Source organism: Aquarana catesbeiana, linkage group LG13 (genome assembly GCF_042186555.1).
Source record: "Aquarana catesbeiana isolate 2022-GZ linkage group LG13, ASM4218655v1, whole genome shotgun sequence".
Taxonomy (NCBI): domain Eukaryota; kingdom Metazoa; phylum Chordata; class Amphibia; order Anura; family Ranidae; genus Aquarana; species Aquarana catesbeiana.
The window spans coordinates 167041681-167069634 of NC_133336.1; the positions used below are offsets into that span (position 1 = coordinate 167041681).

The 27954-nt window shown below is 42.8% G+C and overlaps 1 pseudogene; it reads left to right on the forward strand.

The window, feature by feature from the left end:
* The window catches only part of LOC141116575 (vomeronasal type-2 receptor 26-like), a 54517-nt pseudogene extending 31362 nt beyond the window's left edge, over positions 1 to 23155 (forward strand).
* Positions 23156 to 27954: the final 4799 nt, after the last annotated feature.

The window sequence follows — 27954 nt, forward strand, 5'->3', positions numbered from 1 at the left end:
ATGCAGTAGGGTGGCTGCCCTTAAGCTGCCCCCTAGAGAACATCCTGCCTCGTTGGAGTTGTGCCTCCTCCTCCTGTATTCTATCAGGCACCCAAGTAGAGTCAGTGACCTCATCATTTCCTCCCTCATTGTCACTGGAGCAAACTTGGCATTATGCTGCAGCTGGGGGAACATGACTTCCAGTTTCTTGTCCTTCTTTGGCATCCCCTCTCTCTAGGCTCATGTTACTCCCTTCCTCAACCTGGGAACAGGGGCGGACTGACAACTCATGGGGCCCCCGGGCAACAGGAGATCATGGGGCCCCCTGTGTCCCCACCCACACTCAAGCCACACCCACACAAAGCCCCACCCCCATCTTGCACTGAGTGGACGCCTCAATTCTGGGTTGAACCTGAGATTAACAGTACACAGGGACAGCAGGGCAGAGCATTGAGGAACCATGGCAAAGTATAGAAGTCAGCAGGTCATAGCACAGGGAGTCAGGAGGGCACAATATGTGTGTGTGGAGGGCAGGAGGGCACACTACATGGATAGCAGCAGGGAACATTATGAGACACACCAGGGGACATTACAGGTTGGGGGGGCACAGTAGGACACATTACATGGGGGGAAGCAGGGAACATTATAGGGCACATTACATATGGGGTGGCAGAGGGGCACAGCATGGAACATTACAAGGGGCAAGAGGGCACATTATGGGGTATAACAGAGCACATTATGGGGCATATTACATGGGGACAAGAGGGCACATAATGGGACACAGCAGGGCATATTCCATGGGGGCATGAGGGCATATTAAGGGGCACAGCAGAGCACATTAGGAGTGATACAATCGCATATTATGGGGCACAGCAGGGCACATTATGAGGCATAGCAGGGCATATTACGTGGGGGCAAGAGAATACATTATGGGGTACAGCAGGGTATATTACATGAAGCAAGGGGGCACATATAGGGCACTGTATGGTGCACACAGAAGAACACACTATGGGACACTGAATGATGCATCAAGGGGCACACAGAAGGGCACATCATATAGCACACACCAGGGTACAGGGCACATCATGGGGCATACAGTAGGGCTCAGGGCACATCACAAGGCCCCCAGGAGGGAATTGGGCACACAGTGGGGCACATAGTAGAGAATGGGGCACATAGTAGGACACAACATGGGGCACACCACAAGGGCACACAGTAGAGCACATCATGGGGCACACAGTAGGGCATATCACAGGGCACACAGTAGGTCATGGGACACATCACAGGGCACATCATGGGGGCAGGCAGCAGGTCATGGGGGCAGGCAGCAGGGAAGGGGGGCAGGGAAAGGGGGCAGGCAGCAGGGCATGGGGGCACACATCAGAGCACGGGGGCACACATCAGAGCATGGGCATGGGGCAGACAGCAGGCCATGGGGCACAGAGCAGGGTGTGGGGCAGACATCAGGGCATGGGGGCACAGACCAGGGCATGGGGGCACACACATCAGGGCATGGGGCACAGACCAGGGCATGGGGGCACACCCGTCAGGGCATGGGGGCACAAAGCAGGGCATGGAGACACAGGGCAAGGGGGCACAGAGCATGGCATGGGGTAGACATTAGAGCATGGGGCAGACATCAGGGCATGGGGCACAGAGCAGGGCATGGGGCAAAGATCAGGACATGGGGCAGACATCAGGGCATGGGGCACAGAGCAGGGCATGGGGGCACAGAGTGGGGCATGGGGGGGCAGAGTGGGGCATGGGGCACAGAGCGAGGCATGGGGCAGACAGCGAAGCATGGAGGCAGAAAGTGGGGCATGGGGGTACAGAGCAGGGCATAGGGTAGACAGCAGGGCATGGGGGTACAGAGCAGGGCATGGGGCAGACAGCAGGGCATGGGGCAAAGAGCAAGGCATGGGGGCACAAAGCAGGGCATGGGCAGACATCAGGGCATGGGGCAGATAGCAGGGTATGGGCAGACTATAGGGCATGGGGCAGACATCAGGGCATGGGGGCACAGCAGGGCATGGGGGCACAGAGCAGGGCATGGGGGCATAGAGCGGAGCATGGGGGCTCTCGTGATGCACTCCTCCCCACCGGCCCCTCCTCTCTTCTCATCTGTCCGAGGTGATGACAGATACAAGCACCTGGGGTGGACAGGAGGGAAGGAGTACATCACAAGAGGTCCGTTTACACTGCAGCAGTCTCTTAGCAGGGAGCAGTGATCCGAGACCCGATCTACCCGTCAGCTAGCTGTGATTGACGAGTAGAAGTGGAAGCTGTCATGGGGCCCCTACTGGCCACAGGCCCTTGATCTCTGTCCGAATTGCCCGATGGTCAGTCCGCCCCTGCCTGGGAACCAACATCGGAGCCTTCAAATCGCTGAGCATCCTCCAGCAGCATGTACCCGATACTGTGGTTGAATAGTTCGGGGGACTCCTCCATGCATGATGGTGGGGCTATGGAAGGCGTGACTGTGGACAAGGAGACAGTGGAATAGGCCGCTTTGGCAGCTGCATAGGAAGGAAAGCTACTCTGAGCCTGGGTGACAGAGGATGAGGAGGATGAGGATGGCTTTGTTATCCACTCCAACTCTTCTTCGGCTCAATAACATGGCCAGCAACAGAAAAAAAGGACAAGTGTGCCCCACGGCCACCTGCAGAGGATGCACCATGTCAATGACCAGCACTGTTGACTCTAGACACAGAGCCTGCTTGCCCTCTTTTAGTGGCCTGTGAGCATCTGCCTCTCCTTGGTGGCCTTCTGGACATGTATATTTAGTTTTTCAACACCGCACTACATTGTATTGTGTACTGTGTACACCACCAGAAAAGTAATAGCAACTGCACTACGGCTGCACTGTATTGTAATTACAATTTTTGATCCAATGTTTCACATCAGGGCCCGTTTCTGCACTCAATAAGAGTATCTGTGAGGCTTTACACTGTTGTGCCACCACCGCCGCCTAAGGCCCAATATTTCTGCCCCTGTTTAACAGGGGCATGTAATTACAATTCTTGATATAATATTTTGCAGCAGGGCCCGTTCCAGTGCCCACCAAGAGTAACTGTGAGGGCTTACAGTGTTTTGGTACCACCAACACCTAAGGCCCAATTTTCCACAGAGTGTATAGGGCAGGCTGTATAGTATATACAGGCGGTCCCCTATTTTCAAACCTCTGACTTACAAATGACTCCTACTTACAAATGGAGGGAGACAACAGGAAGTGAGAGGAAATCTCCCCCTAGGAAGGGAAATTCTCTCCTGTAATGCCCCGTACACACGGTCGGACATTGATCGGACATTCCGACAACAAAATCCTAGGATTTTTTCTGACGGATGTTGGCTCAAACTTGTCTTGCATACACACGGTCACACAAAATTGTCGGAAAATCCGATCATTCTGAATGCGGTGACGTAAAACACGTACGTCGGGACTATAAATGGGGCAGTAGCCAATAGCTTTCATCTCTTTATTTATTCTGAGCATGCGTGGCACTTTGTGCGTCGGATTTGTGTACACACGATCGGAATTTCTGACAACGGATTTTGTTGTCGGAAACTTTTATAGCCTACTCTCAAACTTTGTGTGTCGGAAAATCCGATGGAAAATGTGTGATGGAGCCCACACACGGTCGGAATTTCTGACAACAAGGTCCTATCACACATTTTCCGTCTGAAAATCCGACAGGGCATAAGAGTTAATATGGGAAAAAGGTGTCTCCACTGATGCTTTATCACCAATCCTTGTTTCCCTAATAACCCAAATTTTTCAAAATCCAATTGTCATTGGGACAGAAAGTGAGGTGAAATCTTCTGAACAGGGGCACAAACAGCAAAAAAAATGTTACAGGGGTGATAACCCTGCCCTATATTATCCAAAAAAGCTTAAAAATAGATTTTTGGGCTGGAGCTACACTTAAAAAATGTACCTGTTCCAAATTACAAACAGTTTCAACTTAACAACAAACCTACAGTCCCTATCTTGTTTGTAACCCGGGGACCTCCTGTATACTGCTGTTCAGAGTATATAGGACCTGGGGGCCCCACGCCTTTTTTATTTGGGTGCGGGGTTCCCCTTAATATCCATACCAGACCCAAAGGGCCCGGTAATTGGCTGGTGGGGGGGGGGGGGGGGCAACATTACATTGCAGCCGCAAGCAATTTTAAATGACTTTATTTCCTTTAGAAATGTCATTTTGTGCAGGGACTGTTCTAAACATGGGAGAAATGCACCACTTTACAGGCATACTATAGACACCCCCCAGGCATGATATTTAAAGGAATATTACACGTTTATTGTTTCACTTTAAGCATTATTAAAATCACTGCTCCCGAAAAAACAGCCGTTTTTAAAACATTCTTTTGCATTGATACATGTCCCCTGGGGCAGGACCCGGGTCCCCAAACACTTTTTATGACAATAGCCTTTAAAATTAGCACTTTTGATTTTTCATGTTTAACGGGGTTCGCGTGTTCGCACAAATTTTTTTTTGCCTGTTCACATGTTCTGCCGCGAACCGAACCAGGGGGTGTTCGGCTTATCCCTACTGTTGACCTACAGTTATGTGTAACTAAGATTCAGGAGTCTAAAATAAACAAATCTGGACAACAGTTCATACCAGAAACCTGAATATGGGGTAAAGTCTGTTGTATATCCCCCCACAGCCTGTAACTGAAATTGCAGGCTTTTTTGGGGATCAAGTACTTTTTTTTTTTTTTTGCTAGTACCCTCTCCAACTTCTTCAGTCATCACCTAGGTCTACCATTACTCACCCCCAGCCAAATGGGACATGTCACATGTCCCAGAAGGTTTTAGGACCAGTCTCCTTGTGCCACTCGATCTTGCATATTGCAGTAAGTGCCTAGCTGTGATTCTCACAATGTCACAGGCAGCTCCCAAATCCCAGATGGTAGCAAAGAGAGTCTGCAGCAGTGAGGAGAATTGGCTGCAGGAAGACAGCACTGGGATCCATGTATAAGTATACAGTATTTGTAGCTGCTGATTTTTATTTACAAAAAGACTTGGTGAAGTTCATTGTTAATGCTGGAAAGTTAGAAATTTCAGTTCTAACCCTAACAGAAAATGTCACTTATTTAATCCCCTTTGGTCCAGTAAACATACCATTGAACACACGTTTTATCTGTTTGATAAGTGCAAAAACATCTGTTGATCCTGCCATGAAGGTGGTAAGCTAGACGCCAATCTCAAACAGTGTTATAAGCCCTGCCCAGTTCACATCTATGAATTACAGAACATTCACACTCCCCCTTGCTATGGATATGAGGAAATACAGAGTTTTTTTTGTAGTACAAATAAGGAGAGAACAGCCTAGGATGAAAATGATACTCTAGAGATACAGTGAGTGACCATAGTCCCTCACATATATATGTATATGTACATGTATGCATATATACCGGTATGTATCTCACAAAAGCGAATACATCCCTCACTTTTTTGTAAATATTTTATTCTATCTTTTTTTGTGACAACACTGAGGAAATTACACTTATCTACAATGTAAATTAGCGAGTGTACAGCTTGTATAACAGTGTAAATTTGCTGTCCCCTCAAAATAACCCAACACACAGCCATTAATGTCTAAACCACTGGTAACAAAAGTGAGTACACCCCTAAGTGAAAATGTCCAAATTGGGGCCAAATTGTCAATATTTTGTGTGGCCACCATTATTTTCCAGCACTGCCTTAACCCTCTTGGGCATGGAGTTCACCAGAACTTCACAGGTTGCCACTGGAGTCCTCTTCCACTCCTCCATGACGATGTCACAGAGCTGGTGGATGTTAGAGACCTTGCGCTCCTCCACCTTCCATTTGAGGATGCTCCACAGATGCTCAATATGGTTTAGGTCTGGAAACATGCTTGGCCAGTCCATCACTATTACCCTCAGCTTCTTTAGCAAGGCAGTGGTCATCTTGGAGGTGTGTTTGGGTTCGTTATCATGTTGGAATACTGCCCTGTGGTCCAGTCTCCAAAGGGAGGGGATCATGCTCTGCTTCAGTATGACACAGTACATGTTGACATTCATGGATCCCTCAATGAACTGTAGCTCCCCAGTGATGGCAGCACTCATGCAGCCCCAGACCAGCCCCAGACTAGCCCCAGACACTCCCACCTCCATGCTTGACTGTAGGCAAGACACACTTGTCTTTGTACTCCTCACCTGGTTGCTGCCACACATGCTTGACACCATCTGAACCAAATAAGTTTATCTTGATCTCATTAGACCACAGGACATGGTTCCAGTAATCCATGTCCTTAGTCTGCTTGTCTTCAGCAAACTGTTTGTGAGCTTTCTTGTGCATCTTTAGAAGAGGCTTCCTTCTGGGACGACAGCCATGCAGACCAATTTGATGCAGTGTGTGGTGTATAGTCTGAGTACTGACAGGCTGACCCCCCCACCCCTTCAACCTCTGCAGCAATGCTGGCAGCATTCATACATCCATTTCCCCAAGACAACCTCTGGATATGACGCTGAGCACCTGCACTCAACATCTTTAGTCGACCATGGTGAGACCTGTTCTGAGTGGAACCTGTCCTGTTAAACTGCTGTATGGTCTTGACCATCGTGCTGCAGCTCAGTTTCAGGGTCTTGGCAATCTTCTTATAGCGTAGGCCATCTTTATGCAGAGCAACAATTTTTTTTTCAGATTCAGATTTTTTCAGATCCTCAGAGAGTTCTTTGCTATGAGGTACCATGTTGAACTTCCTGTGACCAGTATGAGAGAGTGAGAGCGATAACACCAAATTTAACACACCGGCTCCCCATTCACACCTGAGACATTGAAACACTAATGAGTCGAATGACACCGGGAGGGAAAATGGCTAATTGGGCCTAATTTGGACATTTTCACTTAGGGGTGTACTCACTTTTGTTGCCAGCAGTTTAGATATTAATGGCTGTGTTGAGTTATTTTGAGGGGACAGCAAATTTACACTGTTATACAAACTGTACACTCACTACTTTACATTGTAGCAAAGTGTCATTTCTTCAGTGTTGTCACATGAAAAGATATAAAATATTTACAAAAATGTGAGGGATATATATATATATATATATATATATATATATATATATATATATATATATATGTATTGTTCTTGGGATTAATTGTAATTTAAGCCACAAACTCAAAGGGGTTGATTTACTAAATGCTAATAGACTGTTCTCTTTGAACGGGATGTTGTGCTGCTTTGGGAGGGGATTTTCCTGAGAGCATTATGAATAAGGTGAAGCTTGCTGACTTCCATAATCCAGTCATGTGCAAACAAAATATTTAGGGCTGTGGAAATTAACGATTAATTCCTCGATTAATCGTAAATTTTTTTGATCGATCAAATTTTTTTTGATCTGTAGGCTGCCTGTCCTGGGGCCGCTTTGGGCCAAGCTGTGGCTGCAGCGCAGCGCTTGGCTCCCTCCTCCTCCACTATATGTCATACACAGTCTGCGGGCATCTCCCGCTGAGTGTCTCCGAGCTGAGTGTGAAAACTTTGGCTGTGCTGTGAGAAAAGTCCCACCCTCCTCCTAGATCAGCTCATTTGATAGACACAGTGTTCTGTCTATCACACAAGCTAATCTAGGAGGAGGGTGGGACTTTTCTCACAGTACGGCCAAAGTTTTCACACTCCGCTCCGAGACTCACAGTGGGAGATGCCCGCAGACTGTGTAATCCAGGCACAGGCACTGACTACAGTGAGGCTGCGATTATGGGCATGGTGAGACTGCATTATGGGCACGGTGAGGCTGCCATTATAGGCACGGCGAAGCTGCAATTATGGGCACGGTGAGATAGCATTGTGGGCACAGTGAGGCTGTGATTATAGGCACGACGAGGCTTCGATTATGGGCACTGTGAGACAGCATTATGGGAACGGTGGGTCTGCGATTTTGGGTACGGTAAGTCTGAGATTATGGGCACGGTGAGACTGCATTATGGGCACGGTAAGGCTGCGATTATGGGCACGGTGAGGCTGCGATTATGGGCACGGTAAGGCTGAGATTATGGGCACGGTGAGGCTGAGTTTATGACGCGTGACGTCCTAGCCATGCCCCGCTATGTCCGGCTTCGGCTGTTGCCATCACAATGGTGCTAAATCAGCTAAAAGTAGTTGGATCTGTATGTGCATTATAATTAATCGAAATTAGTCGATTAATAGATTTTAAAAAATTGATTAATCGAACACGAAAATTTTAATTAGTAACAGCCCTAAAAATATTGTTTTTTTTTTCCTTGCATGTGATTGGGTATTCTTTACAAAGTGAAATTTCACATAATTTATTGACCTCTGGGGATAATTCCCTTGCAAAGTGAAAAGTCTATTTGTCTTTATTAATTCAACCCCAAATTGTCTACCTCCATAGGCTGCAGGGGCTATTTTGGAGGGTGTAATGTCCTGTGTAGTGATGAATGAATTGATTTGCCCAAACTAGAATTTTCAAAAGAATTGTACCAATTCTCTGCATTTTGACTCCTGACACAATGGATTCCAAATTCTAGAAGCAATGGTTTAGTGTTTAACTAGTAATGACTAGTAAACAATGTAAAAAGAGCCTACATACAGCAGTTTATATAAATTAAATGATTCCTAATATTGTGTCCAGATATACAGTATATTGATTTTAAATACTGTTACTTGTGTGTTCATCACTGAAAATTTATTTTTATATTATTATTTTATCTATGGACAGTAACATAACCCTTATTTTGCATCAATGAATATTGACAGAACTGTTTATTGCTATAATCAGCACATCTATCATAAAAAGTCCACACATTAAAGGGGTTCATAAGGACAAATTTCCACTTATAAACCTTTAAATATGATGAAATATTTGTAAAAAATTATACAGTAGCATTATATTCACCTTCATTATTAATATGTGTACATGACAGTAATGGCAGCCCAGTGGTTAGCTCTATTGCCTTGGAAATCTGTTTCCTGAAGTCCCCCCCCCCCATGGCTTTACTTACAAGTTTGTACATGCTTCATTACATATGTTGGCTCCCACAGTTCTAAAACATATTGCAGGTTAGTTATCGTCATCCCAAACAACCTCTATTGTATATAGGATTGTGGCAAAGACATTCAATTGTAAACTTATTCAGGGAACAGGGTCTATTGTGACTAGATTTCTCTATTCTGTTTAGCTTTGTGTAATATGTTTGTGTTATATAAATACCGGTATTTAAAAACGGAAGATATAATATAATGACTTTATAATATAACTTTACTTTTTATAGACTCCACGTTCAGTTTGCAGTAAATCATGTCCCACTGGATACAGAAGATCTTTAGGACCAGGACAGGTTACCTGCTGTTATAAATGTCTACCTTGTCCAGAAGGGGAAATATCTAACAAAACAGGTTTGCAATATTGATTTGACTATCTATCTATCCTATTAGTTCAAAAACCTAATTTTAATTAGCTTAAAGGGTTAGTTTACCTTTACAGAAAAAAATAAAAAATTAACTAACACTGTACATCTTCCCCACTCCCCCATCCCTGCTGCACTTAATTTTGGGGTTGTCAGCACCCCCGCAGCTGACCCAGCAGTCCTGGGATTTCAAATCCCCGCTCATCTCCCCTTTTGTCCCTGCAGCGCCTTAATATAAATCTATGAAGGTTTTTATATATCCAGGTCATGGTAAAGCTAGTAGAAGTTAGTCAAGTTCAAGTAGATGTGTTCTGTAATGTTATAGACATGTCTCTGCTTAGCCAAGTAGCATCTTCAGGAACATTCTTTAGCATTATAGTGACATACAGTAGGTAACTCAGTCATCTTTATCCAGTCAATATGGAATGTGTTAAGGTAGATGATTGTCCAAGAACATGATGACAACAGAGCAGAGGAGTTACCTAGGGGAGAATGGATAATATTTGAACACTTCAGAGCAATAAAGGGAAAAACATTTCTCAGACAGAGAAAAAAATCTTAAAGTCTAAGGACTGAACTTTTCAATGGCATCCTGACACGTCCCTGTGCCAGATTTAATCACAACTACAAAATCTTCCATGTATAACAACCACAAATTGGAAGACGAGGATAAACAACTCCAACTAAGAGTCTCAGGTGTCCTATTGCCAAATCATCTTTCAACCTGACCCTTAGTAGGAAATAGGGCTCTTATATCACTTAGTAGAGATCCAAGCAAAACCATTTGACCTGCGGAAAAGAAATGCACTGATGTGATAAACACATCTGATTATCATGCTAAGGTGATTGCTTTACTCATTGATTTCAAGACTTATTGGCAGATATTTTTTAGTCTGAGAATAGGTGCTGGTACCCAACCGCCCACCCCCCAGAGAGGGGTAGCAAAGTGGCATGCTGTGCCAGATGGTGTGCATGACCAAATTGCGCTGTTAGTTAAAATAAGTGAGTTAACGGCTGGCTCAGGCTGGGGAAAGGGTTAAGATATATGTGCACAGCACCCAGTCTTTTTGGTCCCTGCCAGCCCACTTTTAGTATAAAAAGGGGGAAGGCTGAGGTCCAAGGCTCTTGGTTAATTCATGGTACTTGAACTGCTGCGTCTTGCAGTCCACAGAAGGCACTAGGGTTTCCAAAGGACATTAAAGTCATGGAGAATACCAGCATGGACTATCACCTCATGGAGGTATGCCTGGGCAGCCACACAACTATAGGTAGGGTTAGGAATTGAACTTGTAGATATTGGACTGAATTGTTGAAGTTTCACCAGTAAAGTTAAATTAACTGTTTCAAACCTGGTCTGAGGTTATTCAAAGGGGTGCATGTGTGTTCAGGTGTAAAAAAAATCAAAGTCTGTAAAGGACAAAGGGGTATGAAGCTACACTGCTACAATAAGGTTAACTCTGCAAGACAAGGAGAATTAGTGTAGTTGTTAAGAGTAACCAAGCACAGGTTCAAGACACCAAGCAACCAGTCATTAGGCATAGTACCCAGTAGGGTGACAGGTCCTCTGATAACGATGGGGTCGATATTTTGGCTCCCTCCCTAGCTGTTGGTATCTGATATCAACCAGGTCTGAACACACATTATGGAGACCACGGCCTGGTCATGAGGTACAAGAATGAATGAGTTAATGAGCATGCATGAAGTTTGTTCTATGTGCTCAGTAGAACCCAATTCTGTTATTGGGAATGAGGTAACAGAGGTATGCTGGCTGGTGGAGTGGGCACAGTCTCAGCACATGCCTCCTAATACAACTTACACCAGAATCCATGTATACTGGCACGAGGAGAAGTCACTTTTCAGAGCAACTCTGTGTTTTAATTACTGCACATAGTGAGGGCTCATATCTAAGTTGGGGGACTGCCGTAAAGGAGAAGCCCAACCAAAGCTTGTTTGGCTGGGCTTCTCCTATGGATCACAGGAGTGCAATTAGTTTTGCACTCCTGTGACCCATTTTCAGCAGAGAGCGGGCTGAGGTCCGCTATCAGCTGACATCACAGAAGTCAGTCCAGGCACCGCGTCATCCCAGAAATGGGAGTCTGGATCCCCCATGTATCTGGACTGACACCAGTCTCAGCCTCTCAGTGAGCTGCTGAGAGCCTGAGACGGCTGCTTTCCACCCCTCCACAGCTCAGCACTCCAATGAGTGCAGAGGGAGATGAGTAGAGAGCTGTGACTGACAGTCTACATCTCTCCGCTCACGGAGCTGTGAAAACTGAGTGTTCGGCGGTATTCGATCGCCCGGTTTTCAGTACAGAGGCACTGGGGGACAGATACAGCATTGGCACGATGCTGCATCTACCTAGGTAAGTACGAATCTAAAAAAAAAAAGAAACCCATACTATTCTTTTAATGTTTGATTGTTCACATGACTGCAGTCTCCACCTTGTCCCGGTTATTGAAGAGAGTGTTCCGTGCAAGAGGTACTCCAGTGTGCAGGCTAAGTAGGCCTTGCCCACACTGGTCTTAAAGTGGGAGTAAACTCCAATGCATGATTTCTACCTATAGGTACGTTTATAGTAAGGCTTACCTATATGTACAGTAAATATCTCCTGAACATGCACTGTTTAGGAGATATTTACTTTTGATGCACCTGGTGACATCAGTGGCGCATACTCTCTGAGGGAACGGCATACCGTGCCGTTCCTTCAGAGTCCTGTGCCATTAACTGCAGCTTCCACATGCATGTGCGAAAGTGACATCATTGTGGCTCCGGCAACTCAGACAGTGGGAGCCTGCGAACCCAGAAGCTAGACCAGGTGAAAATGGAAGCACCTTCAGCAGTGACAGCGTGCTGCTGGATGGCTTCGTTCTAAGGTAAGTTTCAAATAACGTGCTAGTATTCAATGCATATTAGCACGTTATGGCGGACTCCCAGTTTCGGCCCCACATGAGGAGGAGGTAGATATACACGGCTCCCGCTGCACTCCTCACAAATCCTGCTATTCAAATTCGCTAGTGCCTCGGGTAGACCCCCCCCTTCATCCCCGCTACCTTGGGGATCACATGGATCGCTTTGTGGAGTGATCACACGCTCGAGCGGTGCCTGCCACAGTACCCCCCATGGGAGACACGGCCACAGCCGAAGCCAAAATGGCGACCGCTCTGTGTTTAAAAGAGACACTACAGTCTCCCACAATTCCAGGAGCAACGGCCACAGATCCTGCCTCTCCTGCAGGCATAGCACAAGCAGCAGTTACCTTACTGGGCCCCACTCTGACTGCTTCAGTGGACGCTGCAGCCCACAGGGGGCTGGAGCAGCTGCATATAGAATTACAGGTACAGGCTCAGAGGATCTCACACGTGGAAGACAGGCTCTCATCACTGGAAGATGAATCCACTACCAACTCTGCTGTGCTAGCACGCATTACTGCTGCAAACAGAGAAATATGGGACAAGCTCGACAATTTGGAAAATCGCTCGAGGAGAAACAATTTACGCATAATTGGGCTGCTAGAATCTATTTCCAATACCCAGCTCACGAATATCTGCGCTAAAATTATTCCTGAACAACTGAGGCTCTGTGTACCCTGCACTATAGAACGTGCCCATCGCATTGGTCAGTACTCAGAAAGTCGTGCCAAGCCTTGACATGTCATTGCCAAATATCTCAACTATGCTGACAAAAACCATTATGCAGAAATTTCGCCATACACGTTCCCTGTCAGTTGATGGTGCAAACCTGCTACTCTTTGAAGACCACTCAATGGAATTAATAAAACAACGTAGGGTGTTCTCTTCGATCTGCACAACTCTATACAACATCCAAGTTAGATTCTCCCTTGCCTACCCAGCAATCCTGCGCATCCAAACGCACACAGGGGAACATCTTACTTTCAACCCCCCTGAAGAAGCATAACAATGCATTAATGCCTCTGGCTCTGGCACAGAAATGGAACACGTCAACTCTGCAGAGGGCTCCTCTACAACATCTGCTACTTTTTCCTCCGCACCACCTAAACAACAATGCAGCCCAACCAAGCCTCCATACAAACTCAGTCGATTTAGTCACCAGGAAGATCGATCCAGAAATCGCTGACAGACTTCAAAGACTCTCTATCATTGTATCTACATGGGAGACGGGTAGTATTAACCCCATTCTCTCCTCCCCTTCTCTGTTTTTGTTTGAACTCTCTATTGCATTATATGGACTAACCCACTGCGCTACTCATATATGTTATTAGCTAGATGTTTCTCTTACCACTAGGATAAATTACTATCCGCACCCATGGTTACCTATAAGGTTCCTACTGCTAGCACATTATGGCTTTACCTTGCAGGATTTAAAAAAAATTAAAAAAACAAACAGTGCTTTATTAGTCACTGTATACATGGTGCACACCTGCTTCACTCCCTTGTACCCACACAGTATGCTTTAAGTTTTGTGCCACATAATGGACCCATACAACAATCAGTACAGTTATTTAAAAGAAAAAAATAAACTGTTGCATATGCTTTTCAGCCTACCTTAAAGCAATCTTTGCAATACAGTCAGTGACTTTTTTAGCAATCAACAATAGTTGAGACATTTAAACACCATGGTCAGCGGTTTGTAGTGTAAAAGTAGCATAAAGGGTTTAGTGGTCAGGATTATGTCATATGTAGTGCAGCATACAGAGTACAGTAGTCAGATGTGTAGCACTACCCCGCAGGGGTTGCTGGCAACTGGTTCCCCTATTCTTGCTCAGCCAGGCAACATGCATTCTCTGCTTGCATCCAGACACAAGAAGTCAGTCCCTTGGGTTTGATTTTATGTTTCATTAGGGGTACCAACTTGGATGGGTGTGGGGATTTACGGGATGCCCAACTTGAATCATGAACAACAACAAGGGACAACTTCCTTCCTCTGTACAAAAGATCCTGGACCATTTTCCATCTTGTATATACACACAGTCCTTAGTGGATTTAGAAGTCCATTACAAATTAGGAGCTCTCAGCCTCTCTCAGAAATAGCACAACAGTTGAGGCAAACTTCATGCAGGAGTGTATCCTCTCCTTGTGTAGAACTGATCCCAGCTAAACTGGTTGCAGGCACTACCAGCCCCCCTGGCTGCTCTGAAGATCTCCCAGGGCAAGGTATTAAAAGGGTTAAGCACAGTGCTTTCCTTTTAGAAAGCTTGCTACATGTGGCAGTCTTTCTTCGTAAATGTCCCTGGGTGTGCTGATGTACTTACACTGTCCTCCTTGCTCCCACTGCTTTTCAGGCAAGATTCCATGTCAAACCGCTCTGTTGAATTAGCCCCTCTAAGCCAGCACGAGCACAGCCTAGAGCTGAGGACTCCCTTAGACCTAGGAAAACCCTCCTAGGCCACCGACAGTACCCTCTGCACTTCATCTTCCACCCAACTCCCCTGCTGGCATGATTCATTCATATTTAAGGGCTGGCTCAGCCGGCCAACCAGGCCCACTGCCTGGTAATTGACCAAGTGCCCCTAAGTATGCAGATCAAGCTTCCTGGCCTCTGCCCTCCAGATTCTAGAAATGTTTCCAAACTTTCTGAACAAGGGGGAGGCACCAGAGAGCTGTCTGTATGAGTCATCCAACCTGATCTGCAGTAAACCCATTGCCCAATTAAGACTCACAAGTTAACTATGAGTCAAAACATACATTTGCCTACACTCACACTAGTAACACACTAGAAGATGCTACAGAAGTATGAAATGTACAACAAAGGATATATAGAGCAGGGCTCAGGAGTGCATAACACACAGAGTGCAGGGCTCAGGACTGTGTAGTTCACAGGGTGCAAGGGCTTAGAAGTGCATATCACACATAGTGCAGGGTACAGGAGTGCAGGGGTTAGGAATGCAAATCCTACTCGTGGCTTAGGGTTGCATATCACACAGGGTGCATGGCTCAAGAGTGTGCAACACAAAGAACTGCCGTGTGTGTTCCCAGTTGGGTGCCTTCCTGCTGGGTTTGATGTGAATTACTGAATTCTGCATTAATACAAGTTCTGTTTTCTGCAGCTGGACTCTGTGTGTTTCCTGCCACTGCACCTTTCCACATGAGGGAAACTACATCATGCCTGTATGGACTCCCTAAGCTAAACAAGGAAGGTTCCCCACTAAGCCCAAATGTCAGAAGCAATTGTCACCTATATGACTAGGGTGGGGTGGGGAGGGGTATGTTCATGACACTAATTAGAACATTAATTGGAATGGAAGAAGTTGCTTGGATAAGCAGAAAAACTTTTGGTGTTACATGTGGGCCCTGGAGCACAAAACTGCAGTACATTCTGAAAGAGAGATACAATTTTAGTGACAGCCATGGACATTAGCTTCTCCTTAATGTTTTCCTTGTCAAAAGAAGTTTATTGAGTATACAATGTTATAAAGATATATAAAGTAAGTTTACAAGGATCTATAAAGTAAGCTCATTGTTTTACAGTAGGGTTTATATAGGTAAATATCATGAAATTTCAAATATTAAACATTGGGTTCACGTAAACCTAAATTAAAGATATATATCATTTCCTTAGTTACTTTTGTAGGTATTTAAATGATTTATACCTACTATACATATTGTTTACAAGTAGAGTGTATATAGGTCAAATAAATTCTGATAATGAGCTTTAATCGTAAGATGGAGAAAAGGAAAGAGAAAGAAGAAAAAGGGTTGAAAGGTAGAGGTATGGTCCACAAGGTTGTCCCGCTCGTCAGTTTATTATTCTTTTTAGTTCTCTTTGAAGCCTTAGAATGGGTGTCTCTGTAAGTCATTTAATCTGTTACCATGGCAACAGGACAGAGTCATTGAAGTTTGACAGGAACTGTTGTTTTATCCAAGGATGCCAAAGTTTTTCAAATTTTGGAATTTGATTTTGATCGATGGCTACCATCTTAGCATGGGACATTGTATTATTCATTCTGTGAATTGTTTCTGCTAGTACCAATGTAGGAGATTTCCATGCCTTGGCCACTGTTTGTTTTGCAGCCGTTATTAGTTGGATCATAAGTTTGAATTGAGAGAGTGTTAACCATTCCGGTTTTAGATTAAGTAAAGTTAAATATGGATCTGGTTGTATTATTTTTTTAAATATTTTAGATGCAATCACAAAGACTTCCTTCCAGAAGGTTTGGATTACTGGGCACGTCCACCATATGTGTAAATATGTGCCTATTTCTGGGCATCCTCGAAAACAAAGAGTTGAGGTATTAGGTGAATATTTTGCCACTCTAGCGGGTACAAGGTACCAGCGAGTTAGGACTTTATAATTTGTCTCCAGTGCTAAGATGTTGGGTGAAGATGACTTAGATGTGAGCCATATGTTAGACCAGTCCGTGTCTTCTAAAGTTCGGCCCAGGTCCTCCTCCCACCTCTGAACGTAAGAGGGTCTATTAAGATTTGCTACTCCATATAATTGATTATAAAGTGATGAAATTGTACCTTTAGCAAATGGATCTTTTGTACAGATTGATTCAAAAATGGATAATTGGGATAATGGTGTATCCCCTTTAGGAATGGTGTATAGAAATTTTTGATTTGGAGATATCTAAATATCTCAGAGTTTGGTAGATCATATTTTTCTCTAAGCGATGGTAATGAAAGGAATGATTTAGATGCTATGAAGTCATTTAGTGTCTGAATGCCTGATGTTGTCCAAGCTTTAAAAGAATTTGGGTAGATCCATGCCGGATAAAAGGCCGGATTTCTGATAAAAGAAAGGAGAGGATTGTGTGGAGATTGTAACTGATATTTGGTTTTTAGTTTATCCCAGAGAGATAAGAAGTGTTTAGTTATGGGATTATGAATTTTAAAGCGGTCTTTAGGATCAAGCCATAATAAACATGATATTAATAGAGGGTCATTTTCTGAAGCCTCTATAAATACCCATAATGGGATTTCCTGTTTTGCATGGTATTTGGACAGACTGGCCAAATGTGCTGCTCTGTAGTAGTTAGTAAAATTAGGGTATCCCAGGCCTCCTTTATTTTTGGGAAGATGTAGTGTGTGTATAGGTATACGTGGTTTAGAAGAGCCCCATATAAACGAAGTTGCTCTTTTTTGTACTATTCTCAAAAAATAGGAAGGAATTGGAATAGGGAGGACTCTGAATAGATAAAGCAATTTGGGTAGAATAGTCATTTTGATTGCATTAATCTTCCCTATCCAGGATAAAGGAAGTTGCGACCATTGTTTTATTAGATTTGTGATCTGTCTTAATACAGGAGGATAATTGGTTGAGAATAAGTCAGAATTAGATGCTGTTAAATGAATTCCAAGATATGGGATTGATTTTTCTGCCCATGTGAATGGGAGTGCAGCCCTAGCCGGGATCAATTCCATGTTTGTGAGTGAAATATTAAGCACTAGGCATTTCTTAGGATTAATCATAAGGCCGGATAGGGCTGCAAATCCATCAAGAGCTGGTATTAAGTTAGGACCAGAGACCTGTGGTGATGATAGAAAAAGTAATATATCGTCTGCAAATATACATAATTTGTGTGTAATACCTCCTACTTCAATGCCAGTTATAGTTTGGTTTGTTCTGATGTATTGGGCCATGGGTTCGAGTATAAGGGCAAATAATAAGGGAGATAATGGGCAACCCTGTCGGGTACCTCTTTCGATATTAAAGGCTTCAGATTTGTATCCAGCATATTTTATATAGGCTTTGGGTTTATTATATAATGCTTTGATCCATGTTAAAAAGTGGGGTCCAAAACCCCATTTTTGTAATGAATATTGCATATATTGCCAGGATACTGTGTCAAATGCCCTCATAATATCGAGAGATAGAAAACATAAAGGGATTTTCCGTTTTTTAGCAATATGTGCCAATAACACTGCCCTGCGTATATTATCGCCTGCCTGTCTATTTGGCATGAAGCCTACTTGATCTCTATGTATTAATTTTCCTATAATGCTATTGAGGAGTTTTGCTATTATTTTTGCTAATAATTTAATATCGAGGTTTAACAGAGAGATAGGCCGATAATTCACACAGGAAGTATCATCAGAAAGGGGTTTTGGGATCATACAAACAATTGCCATTAGTGTTTCTTGCCGAAAAGAATGTCCATCTAGAAGTTTGTTAAAAGTTTCAGTGAGAATGGGAGAGAGTATTTCTGAGAATGTTTTATAGTATAAAGCCGAGTAGCCGTCTGGGCCTGGTCTTTTGTTAAGTTTTAGGTCTTTTATGGCGTTAGCAACTTCATCTATAGTTATAGGCTCATCCAAACTGCTTTTTTGATTCTGAGATAACTCAGGTAAGGTTATTTTTGAGAAGAAGGATTCAGCTTCTGTAGGATTAAATTCATTGTTTGTCTTGTATAAAGTTGCGAGATGTGAGTGAAATTTATGGACTATTTTAACTGGATTACAAGTGTAAACATTTTTTGATAATTTCAAACGTATTGGTTTGAAAGATTTGTTAGTTGAATTTAATGCCCGAGCCAAATATGTACCTGGTTTGTTTGTATTCATGTAGAAATTGTGTTTGGAGCGTTTGAGGGATTTATCAACTGACTCAGTGAGAAATAGATCGTATTCCAATCTAGATTTTTCCAGATGAGATTTTGTACTCTGAGATGGATTATCTTGAAATGATATGTAGGCTGCATTAAAATTGAGTTCTATTTTTTTTGCTAGATTTTTGCGTTCCCGTTTAAATAGTGCCATTTGTCTTTGTATTGTACCACGCAAGACAGGCTTATGAGCTTCCCACAGTGTTATTGGGGAGATGTCTGTTGTATTATTAATTGATATGTATTCCTTTAAAGCTTGTTCAATGGCCATCTGATGTAGTGGGTGTTTGAGCATTATGTCCGGTAAGTACCACGTTGGGTCATGCGCTTTTGGTATGGCTGAGGCTATAGTAGTGTATACTGCATTATGGTCAGACCACGGAATCGGAATTATATCTGATGCAATAATTTCTGGTATCATTCCTATTGTTAGAAAAATATGATCTATTCTGGTGAAGGTTTGATGAGGGTGCGAGAAATAAGTGAATTTCTTTTTCATTGGGTTACTTTCTCTCCATGAATCTACCAGATTGTATTTGGAAAGAAGTTGAGAAAAAGGTAATCTAGAGGTTATTTTGGATGGTGTAAAAGGTGATTTATCTAGAAATGGGAGGAGGACCTGGTTCAAATCCCCACACATTATCACTGTTCCTATTTTGTGTGTATTAATCACTTGTAATATATGTGAGAGGAATGGTGTAGGTTGTTTGTTAGGAGCGTAGTAGGAAATCACCGTGATTGCTGTATCCATTATATAACCCATGAGTATCAGGTATCTACCTTCTGGGTCTTTAATTTCTGATAATAAGGTGAATGGTGTGGATTGGTGAAATGCAATTAGAGTTCCCCTTTGCTTGGTACAGGCAGAAGCCGTGTAAATTTGTTGATAAAAAGGAGAAATATATTTTGGAGTAGAATTTTTGGTGAAGTGTGTTTCTTGGAGGCATACTATGTGAGCCTTCTTGTTATGGAAAGTACGGAAGGCTTTGGTCCTTTTTTGAGGGACATTTATTCCCTGAACATTCAGGGAAAGTATATTCAGTGGTGCCATGGCAATAGATCAAATAGTTTTGACTTACTTTTTGTTATGCAAAGCTGACTGCGCAGATCAACCTGTGTGGACTGAAGAGATGAATAGATAGAAAAGAAACCAGTGAATTCTGGAGTAAAGAGTAAACAAAAAACATATGAGATTAGATGATACATTGTATAAATTATTTTTTGCAAGTAATCACAATTTACCCGTGAAAGAGAATAAATATCTCTCTCAGGGGAATAAGTGCCTTCGTCACACTCCCACATAATATGGTTGGGAGAATGAGGAGGGCTAATGGGGGTACACGGATCTTCCGCTTACAGGAGAGAAGTGCTATGTCAAAAGACATCAAAATGATATTTCATTAATTGGAGTGCAGAATATAGTTTTTGTTGAAATTATTTATTCCAGGGTGGTTGTATATGGTTAGTCTTGCCCTAGGCTAAATAATTCAGTTAGAAAGGTACTGTTAATAACTTTGGTATTGATGAAGATAGTTTGAATTATTTTGGGATTTTAACCTTTTTAGAGTAAACAATTACATATTTTATTCATATGCAACTGTTTAGATATGTTAACTCATAAAATTGAGGTTGTATTGCTTCAGATTAGAATAAACAAAAACATAATTCTAAGAACTAGTTAGGTAATAATATATTTGTTTTAAGAAAAGAAAGAAAAAGCTTCCATTACTTCTGGATTATTGAACATATTTGTCCTAAAAAGTAATAAATCTATTGTTATTACCTGATAATATATAACTGAACAAGAATTTCCTTATTTCACTTATATATTCTAAGGCTATATGAATCAGAAGTAATAAGAAATATAACTGGAATGTAACATGATCCCACACAGTGTGTGACTATCAGAATGCAGTTACATTCAGTTATAAATATAGGTTTTTTTATAGAGAACCATCTCTTAGTATAATAAATGAAGAGATATCAGGAATTAGGATGTCAGTCCATTGAATCTTCTTGGTCCATGGATGATGTGGCATAACGGCCTCTTTTGTGAGAATGATGATTCCCATTTTGTTCTGAAATTTTTTGGGTGCTGCCTGAAGGTGAAGATGACGCCATTTTTCTGAGTGTGGTAGTGTTGCTGCTTGTGGGTTCTGTCAGATTTAATTTTAAAAGGGTTTGTTGTAGTTCATCTGCTGATCTGCTTCTGTAAATTGTACCTTGGTAGTTAAATCTGACTGAAAAGGGGAAGCCCCATTGATACATAATGTTGTGGCGTTGCAGTTCCATTAGTTGGGGTTTCATGGATCGTCTTTTAGTAATAGTAAGTTGGGATAGGTCAGCAAAAATGTGATAATTGTGTCCTTGAAAATTAAGTTCCTTTTTTTCTCTTGCAGCAATTAGTATTTGTTCTTTCGTTCTGTAATAATGAAATTTTGTGATTATATCACGTGGGGGTCCATCTTTCTTTTTGGCTGTGAGGGCTCTGTGTACTCTGTCCAGTTCTAAACGTTCAATAGGGATATCTGGCTTTAGTTCTTGTAATAGAGCAGTAATAGTAGATTGCAGGTCTGTCACAGTTTCAGGTATTCCCCTTATGCGCAAGTTTGAACGTCTGGCTCTATTTTCGTAATCTTCGAGCTTAGTTTGAAGTATTAAATTCTCTTTTTTTAATTCTTCCAATTCTGTTATATTTTCTTGGGTTGTAATTTCAATTTCATCCATTTTTATTTCTAAGGCTGCGGTGCGGTTTCCCAGCTCTCTTATTTCTTTGGTTAGGCTTTTTGTTATTTGGTCTGAGGTTTGTTTTAAAGCCTTATGAAGCATCTTTTCAAATTGTAATAATATTACTGGGGATACTGAGGAGGCTTGTGGAGAAGTTTGTGAGAGGATTTGTTCTGTATCTGACTCAAATGGAGAGTCTTGCTGTGACATTTTCTGTCTGTGAGAGCGCCCTGATGCTGTATCTTGTGAGGTGACTGGAGCTGCTTCAGCTGCAGTGAGTGCATGTGAGCTCTTTGTGAGGTGATTTTTATTTCTGCCACGGTTTCCTCCCAGTACCATATTTCCTGCCCAAACTTTCACAGTTTGTTCCCTGGGGCAAAAAGGTTCAAATGGATACCTTTTGAGCCTGCAGGCTCCGCTTTGTCCTTCTCTTTTCTCCTCAGCGGTGTGGAGCTCTAACAATGCATGTCTGCTCTGCTAGGCTCCGCCTCCTGCCCCCCTCTCTCCTTAATGTTTTAATTGTAAATAATATAGGTAGATGTATACATGCAAACATTTAAATATGAAACAATTATAAAAGTACTTTATTAAAACATGTTTGTGTTTCACTCTAGATATGGACAACTGTTACAAATGCCCAGAAGACCAATGGCCTAATACAAACAAAGATGCCTGTGATTTTAAAATAGTTTCTTATCTATCTTATCATGAACCTTTGGGAAAAGTCTTATCAACTGTCTCATTTTTGTTTTTTTGTACCACTTGTATAATCATTACATTTTGTATAAAATACAGAAATACTAAAGTCATGAAAGCAAACAATCAAACACTTAGCTATATTCTCCTAATCTCTCTGAAAATGTGTTTCCTGTGCACTTTTCTATTCATAGGTCATCCCCACAAAGTGACTTGCCTTCTAAGACAAGCAGTATTTGGCATAACATTTACTCTGTCAGTCTCCTCTGTTCTGGCCAAGACCATAACTGTTCTCATAGCCTTCAATGCCACTCGGCCAGGAAGTAAACTCGGAACCTTTTTGGGACCTAGACTATCTATTAACATCACTATTGGTTGTTCTTTTTTTCAAATACTAATATGTTCCTTATGGTTGGGGATTTCTCCCCCATTCCCATTTTATAATGTGAAAGATGAAACTGGAACAATCTTAGCAATATGCAGTGAAGGATCTTTAATTGGCTTTTATTGTGTTCTAGGATATATGGGATTTCTATCACTTGTCTGTTTTATTCTTGCTTTTTTAGCCAGAAACTTACCTGATATCTTTAATGAGGCCAAATGTATCACATTCAGCATGCTAGTGTTCTCCAGTGCCTGGATCTCCTTTGTCCCAGCCTATTTAAGTACCAAAGGAAAATATGTTGTGGCAGTGGAGATATTTGCTATTCTCACATCAGGTTGTGGGCTTCTTAGTTGTATTTTCATTCCTAAGTGCTACTTTGTCTTTTTTAGACCTGAAATAAGCATTCAATGATTATTAAAAAATAATATAAGACATTTATTGTAAAACTTAAAGCTAATAAAGAATGTTTTTGAGTTTACAAATATGTCTATCTTCTCACTATGTTCCTCTTTCTAGTCTTACAAAAATGCATAACAAACCAGGCTATGGACATTCGTCTATTTACATATTCTTAGCATCATACCTCTTAACTGCCCCTGATTGTTTTCTCCTCTTCCACTGAGAATCTTGCTGTAGTCACTCCTGCCCCTGTTACATTGTGCCTACAGCTCATTCATATGCAACTGGATTTGCATGTGGGTGAGTGATTGTTGGATTTGCATATGAATGAGCCATGGTTGTTCATTCAATAGAGGGAAGGGGAGGAGAGAGCAGGACAGAAACTCCAAAAGAGTAAACAGGGTCCAGCTCTGACACTGGAGCAAAGAAAGCAGTGAATAAACTGATGAGATGCTATTCACCCATGCTGTGTACCCTCACTATTCACACTGTGCACCCAGATTATGCACACTATGCACAGATACTATCTATACCAATGTTTCTCAACTCCAGTACTCAAGGCACCCCAACAGGTCATGTTTTCCGAATATCCATTATTTTACACAGGTGATTTGATCAGTTCTACTGTCTTAGTAATTACCACAGTCGTTTCATCTGAGAGAAATCCTGAAAACATGACCTGTTGGGGCACCTTGAGGACTGGAGTTGAGAAACACTGATCTACACTGTGTATCCATACTGTACTTTCACTACATTTAGTATGTTGTAAATTAAACTCCTGACCCCTAATTTGTTGTACATTATACCCCTTGGGTATTGGACTTTACAGTTGTATCTAGCTATATACAAATGATTTTTCTAATGATTAAAACCTTGCTGGACAGAAGAGGCAGAAAATAAGGCAGATGGAGTGGACAGGAAGGGTTATAATGGTATGGAGTCTGAATATATAAAAAAAAAAGGAAGGAAAATACTGCGCCACCACACTCAATAAATGAGCTGCTGACACTAAAATTAGATACATTGTGTAAAGAAAGTAGTAAGGATTTATATTTTCAAACAAATATCCTTTATTTAAAGGTAAAAAGCATTTACAGAAATCTTGAACAACAGTTATACAATGAAAGTATGTAAAGCCACAGTATACCGTTATAGAGAAGATTCTATCACTCCGATTTAAATTTGTGTGTGGAGGGGGATCAGAACCCGCCCTGTGTTTCCGTATATGCTAAACTTGGTCATCCAGCATTATCTTAGGGGGAATCTAAAATAAGATCGGCTGTTGCCAAGGTTTGCTGGTGTTAGATTAGAAAGGATAGATTAATCGGATACATTATGTGGTTATGATACAATTCCTTTTGGGTGGAAGTATGGACAATAATTGAAGGGGGTTTACTATGTGTTAGTTTAGTGTATGACTGCTGCGGCGGGTGATCATGGTGTAGGTGGGGGTATATAGGAGGGGGTGAGGGGTAGGGGAGGGTATGAAAAAGGAGAAAGGAGGAGGGGTGGGGTGGGGTGGGAGACGAGGAGAAAGGAAGAGGGAGGGAGGAGGAATAAGAGGGGGGTGGGGGAAGGGCCAACTCTGACTTCCCTCCTCAGTTTTTAAATGAGTTGGGGGGTTCCAGTTGGAGTTTGAGTACATTTTGGAGGGTTGCGGCCTTTAAAGGGGAAGGGATGTCAGAAAGAGATTGGGTCGTGGAGGATGTGGATTACAGTTAGTGGCGGGTAGCGCTCCATATAATCATGGTTAGTTCTTTAGGTGGGTGGATTGTAGATGTTTAAGTATTCAGATGTTGTTTGAAAATGCGACTAACAAGCCCACTTTTTGTTAAATTTAGTTGGGGTGTCGCGTGCGACTTGGATCAAATCTTCCATTTTAGCGACTTTACAGATTCTTTTAAACCATTCTTTGAGTGTGGGTGTTTTTGTCGAGCTCCAGTGCAGAGGAATGCATTACTTTGCTGTGTTAATTATGTGCATTGCTAGGGATTTGTGATAGGATTTGTGTGGTAAGGGTGAGTGGTGAAGTAGGAATTGGGCTGGGGCGAGTTCTAGATCATAGGAGGTGACCTGGGAGGTGATGCGGCATACTTCTTTCCAAAAAGTTTTCAAGGGGGCACAGGACCACCAAATGTGTAGTAGAGTGCCTTTAGCTTGGTGGCATCTCCAACACATTGCTGGTATAGCGGGATTGAATTTATTTAGAAGGGCTGGTGTGCGGTACCATCTAGATTGGATTTTATATCCATTTTCCTGTGTAGTGACATTTGTTGACCCTTTATGGATGTTCAGGAATGTTTGTTCCCAGTTCTTTGCCGAGAGTGAGATGGAGAGGTCTTTTTCCCATTTTTTGCAGGCTAAGCTCTCATTGGAATGTAGGTCTGCAAAAAGAAGGCTGTGTGTGGGGGATATCAGATATGGTTGGGGTGTTTTCTGTGTGCATAATCTTTCAAAGGGGGTAAGTTGTCTCGAACATTGCAAGTCTTTGTCCAGAGACTTTAGGTAGTGAGTGAGCAGTAAATATGTCCAGGGGGTATAGATGGATTTTCCAGTCGGGTGGAGAGTTGGGAGGCAGTTAGGCGTTTCCCCTGGTGAAAGAATTGGTGGGTTCTGATGCGGTCTTGTGGCCAATTGTCGGTAAGATAGTGGCTGTGCATTCCTGGAGGAATGTCTGGCTTTAGTTTTACTGGGGTCAGTGGACCTGGGATGGAAGATAAGTTGGTGTGGGTACACGTCTTGCGGAAGCAGTGTAAGGTAGGTCCTATTAATGGGTGAAGACGGATCTCTAATGGGATGTGGTGCAAGGTCATCCACTGTAGAGAGGCCTGAGGTAGGGTTGTGAAGGAAGCTTCCAGTGGGACCCAATCTTTGTGGTGTGAGTGAACATTCCAGTCTACTATTCTGGTAAGGTGGGTAACTGTGTAATAGTTAAGAAGGTCTGGGAGGCCAATGCCTCCAAGTTGCTTTGGTCGGGTAAGTTGCTTAAGGCTAATTCTGGATTTGCGATCCCCCCAGAGAAATCTGGAGCAAATATTTTTGTATGTTTTAAAAAAGGATAGTGGAACTAGTATAGGAATCGTATAAGAGTATCGGCAAGGCGTTCATCTCTGCTAAACCACAAAAAACAATGGTTTGTTCCAGTTTTTGAGTTCAGAGGTTAGTGTTTTCTTCCTATATAAGTCTGGGAGTTTGGAGGGGAGTTGCATGCCTAAGTATGTAATTAATTTATGTTTCCACTGAAAAGGGGAATTCTCTTTACATTGGTCTACTATGTGTTGTGGTAAGGATATGTTGAGGGCAAAAGATTTAGAGAGATTCATTTTGAGGTTGGAGAGTAGGGATGAGCTGAACACCCTCCTGTTTGGTTCGCAGCAGAACATGCGAACAGGCAAAAAATTTGTTCAAACACGCGCTAAGTCTATGGGACACAAACGTGAAACATCAAAAGTGCTAATTTATTACCGGTTAAGCCCAGGACCATTTGACTGGCCAAAGACCAGAGCACTTTTTGCGATTTGGCACTGCGTCGCTTTAACTGACAATTGCGCAGTCGTGCGACATGGCTCCCAAACAAAATTGGCAGCCTTTTTTCCCACAAATAGAGCATTCTTTTGGTGGTGTTTTATCACCTATGCGGTTTTTATTTTTTGCGCTATAAACTTTTTTTTACTTTTTGCTATGATAAATATCCCCAAAAAATACATAAAAAACATATTTTTTTCCTCAATTTAGGCCGATATATATTCTTCTACATATTTTTGGTAAAAAAATTGCAATAAGCGTATATTGGTTGGTTTGCACAAATGTTATAGCGTCTACAAAATAGGGGATAGTTTTATGTTTTTTTTGTTAATTTTTTTTTTTTACTAGTAATGGCGGCGCTCAGCATTTTTTATCATGACTACGACATTATGGTGGACACGTCGGACAGTTTTGACACATTTTTGAGACCATTGGCATTAATACAGCGATCAGTGCGATTAAAAAGCATCGATTACTGTAAAAATGTCACTGGCAGTGAAGAGGTTGAAACTAGGGGGCAGTGAAGGGATTAATGTGTGTCTTATTGTGTGTTCTAACTGAAGGGGGATGGGTCTGTGCAGGGAAACTAACAGATCGCTGTTCATACTCTGTATAAACAGACGATCTGTCAGTTCAACCCTCAGAGAACCGGAAACTGTGTGTTTACACAGCTCCAGGTTCTCCGTTTGCCCCAAGCAATCACAGGAGACCGGCATCGATTGAGACTGCTGGGCACTCGCATCAGCTAGGGGGTTTCCGTGGTGTCAGAGGGGGATGGGGTCACCTGTACATGTAACTGGGTAACCCCGCGGCGTTTCCCCGTTGCATCAGAGGGGGGCGGGGTCACCCACGCACGTCACGGGAGGCCCCGCCATCAGCAATTCAAGAGCTGTCACGGCGGGTCTAGCGTCATTCAGCGGGCTCCTCCCATGGAGGCAGATCGTGTCATGGCGGCATGTTTCTCTGTATCCCGGGATGAGGAAGGATTACATCGCTGGAATTTTCTTTTTCTTCTTTAATAAAGGACTTGTCCCATGCTGTGTTTTTGTGTTTTTTACAATTTTTGACACTTTTTTTGTGAAATGGTAGGAGTACAATGTACCCGTTCTCATTTCAAACAGGGGGGGCTGGGATCTGGGGGTCCCCTTGTTAAAGGGGGCTTCCATATTCTGATAAGCCCCCCTCGCAGACCCCCACAACCACCGGACAAGGGTTGTGGGGACGAGGCCCTTGTCCCCATCAACATGGACATCCTCCCCATGTTGAGGGCATGTGGCCTGGTACAGTTCAGGTGGGCGCTCTCTCGTCCCCCCTCTTTT